We start from the raw sequence: 6,694 nt of genomic DNA on the forward strand, positions 1-6,694 counted from the left end.
CCAGCGTCTTCCCCATTTCATTCTCATTTGCATCCCTTGAAGATGACGTTGTATAGGAAACTTATTCAGTGTAGAATTACATTTGAGGAATGCTAACTCTGAGAATTTTACAAGTATGGTTCCTGGTGATAAATTTTTTTTTATATTTTTTAATTTTTATCTCAAGTGTTATTCCCTTTCCCGGTTTCCCGGACATAAGCCCCCTATCCCATCCCCCTCCCTTTCTTCTATAAGGGTGTTGCCCTCCCCAATCCACACCCCTTTCCCACCCACCCCTGACATTCCCCTACACTGGGGGTCCAACCTTGGCAGGGAAAAGGACTTCTCCTTCCATTGGTGCCCAACAAGGCCATCCTTTGCTACATATGCAGCTGGAGCCATGGGTCAGTCTTTGGGTAGTGGTTTAGTCCCTGGAATCTATGGTTGTTGTTCTTCTGGGGTTGCAATCCCCTTCAGCTCTTTCAATCTTTTCCTTTATTCCTCCAGTGGGGGTCCAGTTCTCAGTTCAATGATTTGCTGCTAGCATTCACCTCTTATTTGACATGCTCTGGCTGTGTCTCTCAGGAGACATCTATATCCGGTTCCTGTCAGCCTGCACTTCTTAGCTTCATCGATCTTATCTAGTTTGGTGGCTGTATACATATGGGCCACTTGTAGGGCAGGTTCTGAATGGCCATTCCTTTAGTCTCTGCTCCAAACTTTGCCTCCATATCCCCTCCCATGAATATTTTTGTTTCCCCTTTTAAGAAGGAGTGAAACATCCATACTTTGGTCATCCTTCTTCTTGAGCTTCATGTGGTCTGTGGATTGTATCTTGGGTAATTCAAGTTTTTGGGCTAATTATTCAGTTATCAGTGAATGCATACCATGTATATTTTTCTGTGATTGGGTTACTTCGCTCAGGATGATATTTTCTAGTTCCATCCATTTGCCTATGAATTTCATCAGGTCATTGTTTTTGATAGCTGAGTGTACTCTATTGTGTACATGTACCACGTTTTCTGTATCAATTCCTCTGTTGAAGGGCACCTGGGTTCATAAAGTTGTTCTTTTTCCTACAGGCGAGGATTCTGAGCTCCAGAATATGATAATGGAACGAGGTCACAAAGAGAAAATGGTGTGCACTTTATACAGCTCTGTATTCTTCTGTGCCAATTATGAGCTTCTACACCAGTTTTGTGTGGAACAAAGCTCTCTTCTGTAGTTTTCCTTAGAGAGGTTATAAGAAATTATTTAGATAGTCAGACAACCATTTCTCATATTCTTTCTCAGTCTCTCTGTTTCTCTTTCTCTCATATTTATGTCCAGTATGAGAAAAAAACATTGGATTATTCACAAATATACATCGACTTCCATTTATTTTATGTGTGATAGCAGCACTGGTCTGGTCTGAGTACAGGGAGGAACAAGGCTGTGGATTCTGCCGTCAAGTGTCCTTAAGCAAATCACTTCTCTCTCTTTTCTGAGGGTCTCTTGCTATGTATTTGTTACTCCATGACTCTAAAGGTGAAAATCCCTTAAGAAGCTTATAGCCTAAAGGAAATGGATTGACACTCAGGATTCATTGAACAGCAGAATAATGGCAACCACTGCAAGAGCTGTTACAGCCTTCAGCCAATGTAATGCTCACAGCCCTGTGGGGCAGAAACTGCCCACCTTGTATTTCATTTGATCAGGTCAACCATGCTAGGAGAAGATTGTGAGCAGCATTAAATTCCCATTACAGAAGACTAGACTGAAGCTGAACCACCCATCATCAGTTGGCTCATAATAGCCTGGGCCAAGAACCTCGATCCTTGATGGTTCCAAAGCTTTTCCCAGTGACTTGAAATATTTCAACAACCTGGCCATGAATTGTAGAGCTCTTTCCTGCCCTATGTGGGTGTACTTGACTATTTAAAAAACCCATGTTTGTGCATCTATGAGGAGAGAATATAAATAAATGAGTTGAAAACTATGATCACAGCATTTTCTAGTTCCTCCTATCAACTAGCAGAGTCTAGTTTCTACCTCTACCATAGTATTTGTCCTCAAGTTTTTCCTTGCCCCATAGAATGTGAAAAGGTGAGATCGTAGAGACTACAGAGGCACAGAATGGGGGAAGGGAGCGTGTAGCTTGTGTCCTTCTACAGTCTGAGACCACCTTGTTCAGCAGAAGTCAGGGCTGGCCTGTGCGAGAGAATGAGAGATCCAGAAGCTCAGCCACGATCTCCCACAAGTGAGGGAAGAGAACCCAGCCCACTCTATGACCATAGTCTAGTGTTTATTGCTGTTAGGATTTTCATTATTCTGGTTCTTTCAGTCCTCCCGTTAATGCTTTTATTTGCTGGCTGAAACTTTCTACAAACCCATTTTATCTCTTTGGACCTGTATTTTCTTACCAGAAGATAGGAAATAATGACAACTATCTACCTCATGGGGTGGTTCTAAAATTTTAATGAGATATGTATGTGAAACTGATTTATAAATTGTTATACACCATACCAAAAATTAAGTCTGGTACTGCTTTTGCACCTGGATTGTCACTTGAAACCATTTGACCAGAATATATAAGATGCTAACAGCATTGCTGGAAGGAAAATGAGGAGAGCTCACAGCCAGAAGCTATTATGCCTAAATCCTTAACATCTTAGAGCTGCAAGCTACTGTGCCTGCCTGGGTGCACCTGAGACCCTCTCCAGGATCTGCCTTTGGTCCCCAGCAGAGCAGGTGTGCTCTTAGAATATTTAGGTGGGGCAGAGATAAATGCCTTGAACTCAGTGGGAGAGGGAAATGGGTCTTCCAGTTATAATAGGAGCTGCACTGAGTAGAGTGAGGCGCTGATAACAGTCACATGAACTGTCTCATATCTGTTTAATAAAAAGTTACAGATTGCTCAGCTTTGGGACAATGATTTGGCCTGGAAGAACACTGGCTCATTAGGAAGGACCTGATTCCAAATCCTCTTTTCTTCTCCATTCCATGGTTTTCCTTGGCTTAAAGGAATGGACTCATTTAAGGACTTCCATGGAGTCCACCTTTTCAGGAAACAAAGTCAGAAACTGATACCACCAAAGAGATATCAAGTCTGATTCCTAATCTCACAAACCCAGAAAGAGCTACCACCTGCCTGCAATTCCATTGCTAATTAATATGATGAGAATTTTAAAACCTGAGATTTCTCCATTCTATCAGACTGCCTTAGGAGGGAAAGGGGGATGGTTCACCGGATTCTAGAATTTTCAGATTGATGGAGAAAGGAATTGGGATCCAATTCAGACAGAATTAGGACCTGTCATTTCCTAACCAATTACTACCTTGACTCTGTTAGCTTTTGTCTGGGAAGGCAGCGGAACACTGTTTATGGTGAGAATGACTAATTTCATACACAGTTTAACTAGGTGGTTCGATCAAATTGTTCTTTCCTATGAAATTTGATGGTGGGAAATGATTACCATATAAAAAAGATTTCACTCTGTTTGATTGAGTGATTTCTATAAAGCATCTATAGCATAATTCCATGCCTGTGAATGTTAATTTTGCAGCAGCCAGCTGTAATTGGGTTCCAAAGCAGGAAGAGTGAGCCAAGGCTCTTCTCCCATAGTGTTAGCCTCTCTGGTGTGATATTGGATGGTGGAGGCAGCACAGTGGGTAGTGGGATGATGGAATGGGCAGGGAGAAGGGATGGAATTGTACTCAAATGTGCAGATAAGAGTTTGTAACGTTCTGCTCTGAAAACCCCTTTAATAGGAAACAAGGAATTACAATGCTCATTTACCTCTGTAAGTAAAGGGGAGTAGGATACCGCACCGAGAGCTGCTTCTCTGTGTTCACAAGGAGGGCAATGGATATATTGAAGATGATAACAGTTGCTACAGTACTATCCTCCATTACCATAATTTCCTTAAAGCCCCTGGTCCTTTCTGGTGGGAGAGACATTCTCACAGAAAGTGAGCCAAGGTAGCTTTTTTGTGTGTTGTTAGTAGAACTAAAGGACAAGATGGGCTGATGGTTGAATAAGTTGCCCTTCCCCATAGTCTATTTGGCTCCCTATTGGTGGTGCTATTGGGGCACACTAAAAAGATGTAGTCCTGTTGGAGGAAATATGTCACTGGAGGTGAACTTGAGAGCTTAAGGAGGTGAGGCATTCCCAGTTCATTTTCCCTGCTTCCTGCTTGAAGGTGTGAGCTTCTAGCTGCTGCTTCAGCCAACATGCCTTTGCTCAACATCATGGACTCTAACCCCCTGAGACCATAAGCTCCAATCAACTCTTCTATAAGTTTCCCTTGACATCGGGGTTTTATTACAACAATAGAAATGTAACGACTACCATTGGGTAATTCTGGGTAGATATTTGCCATAAATAGCTAATCTGAGCCATTGTTGCTCCAATGTATGTAATTTCTCAGGAGTCATTTAGTAGAAATTGTGATTTACATCAATAATTTTGCCCAAAGACAGTAGAGTTGTATTCATTATTTTCACATATACCTTTGAGATACAGGTTCACAGATTCAAGCAAACTCAACCATTGCCTTTGCAATGAGCTCTGAATTCTCTTGTTTTCCCTGGCTAATAGTTCAGCTTTCCTCTTTGTTCTTGTGGAACAATGAAACTGGTGCCTCAAGGCGAGCTTACAGAAGAGACATGTAGGGGGTTCAAACTACCTACCCACCACTATCAGTAATTCTACCTAGCATAGCAGGCACACTCCCATGTGGTTAAAATAAATTTCAGGTTTTCTTTCATTGGATTGGATATTTTATTTATTTACATTTCAAATGTTATCCCCTTTCCCAGTTTCTCCCTGGAAACCCCTATTCCATCCTCCCCTGTTTCTATGAGGGTGCTCCCCCACCCACCCACTACAGCCTCCCTACCCTGGCATTTCCTTAAACTGGAGCATTGAGCCTTCCCAGGACCAAGGGCCTCTCTTCCCATTGATGTCTGACAAAGCCATCCTGTGCTACATATGTGGTTGGAGGCATGGGGCCCTTCATTTGGACTCTGGTTGGTGGTTTAGTCCCTGGGAGCTCTGGGGGGGTCTAGTTGGTTGATATTGTTCTTCCTATGGGATATAACCCATTCAGTTCTTTCAGTCCTTTCTCTAACTCCTCTGTTGGGACCCATGGTCAGTACAATGACTGGCTGTGAGCATATGCCTCTGCATGTATCAGTCTTTGGCAGAGCCTTTCAGGAGACAGCTACATTAGGCTCCTGTCAGTCAGCACTTCTTGACATCCACAGTAGTGTCTGGATTTGGTTTCTGTATATGAGATGGATGCCTCGGTGGGGCAGTCTCTGTTTGGCCTTTCCTTCAGTCTCTGCTCCAAACTTTGTCTCTATATTTTCTTCCTTGAATATGATTGTTCCCACTTCTACAAAGAACTGAAACACCCATGCTTTGGTCTTCCTTATTCTTGAGCTTCATGTGGTCTGTGAATTATATCTTGGGTATTTCCAGTTTTTGAGCTAATATCCACTTATCAATGAGTGCATACCATGTGTGTTCTGTTGTAATTGGGTTACTTCACTCAGGATATTTTCTAGTTCCATCAATTTTCATATGAATATCATGAAGTCATTGTTTTTAATAGCTGAGTAACACTCCGTTGTGTAAATGTACCATATTTTCTGTATCCATTCCTTCATTGGAGGATATCTGGGTGCTTTCCAACTTCTGGCTATTATAAATAAGGCTGCTATGAACATAATGGATAATGTGTTCTTGTTATGTGTTGGAGTATCTTTTGAGTATATGCCCAGGAGTGGTATTGCTGGGTCCTCAGGTAGTCTATGTCCAATTTTCCGAGGAACCACTAGACTGATTTCCAGAGTGGTTGTACCAGCTTGCAATCCCACCAAAAATGGAGGAATGTTCTCTTTCTTCACACCCTCACCTCTCCTGTCACCTGAGTTTTTGATCTTGGCCATTCTGACTGGTGTGAGGTGGAATCTCAGGGTTGCTTTGATTTGCATTTCCTTGATAACTAAGGATGCTGAACATTTCTTTAGGTGCTTCTCAGCCATTTAATATTCCTCAGTTGAGAATTCTTCATTTAGCTCTGTATCCCATTTTGAGTACAGTTATTTAGTTCTCTGGAATCCAGCTTCTTGAGTTCTTTGTATAAATTGGATATTAATCCTTTATCAGATGTAAGATTGGTAACAACCTCTTCTTAATCTCTTAGTTGCCATTTTGTCCTACTGACATTATCGTTTGCCTTACAAAAGTTTGCAATTTTATGAGGTCTCATTTGTCTATTGTTGATCTCAGAGCATAAGCCCTTGGTGTTATGTTCATGAAACTTTCCCCTGTGCCCATGTATTTGAGGCTCTTCCCCATTTTCTCTTCTATTAGTTTGAGTGTATCTGGTTTTATGTGAAGGTCCTTGATCTACTTGAACTTGAGCTTTGTACAAGGAGTAAGAATAGATTGATTTGCATTTTTCTACATGCTGATCTCCAGTTGAATCAGCACCATTCAAGGCAAACATACCCAAACTTACGGGACACAGTGAAAGCCTTGCTAAGAAGAAAACTCATATCTCTGAGTACCTCCAAAAAGAAACAGCAAAGAGCATACACTAGTAGCTTGACCACACATCTAAAAGTTCTAGAACAGAAAAGAAGCAAATACACACAAGAGGAGTAAAAGACAAGAAATAATCAAACTCAGGGCTGAAATCAACCAAATAGAAACAAAGGACTATAC

The sequence above is a fragment of the Rattus norvegicus genome, chromosome 15 (genome assembly GCF_036323735.1).
Source record: "Rattus norvegicus strain BN/NHsdMcwi chromosome 15, GRCr8, whole genome shotgun sequence".
Classification (NCBI taxonomy): Eukaryota; Metazoa; Chordata; class Mammalia; order Rodentia; family Muridae; genus Rattus; species Rattus norvegicus.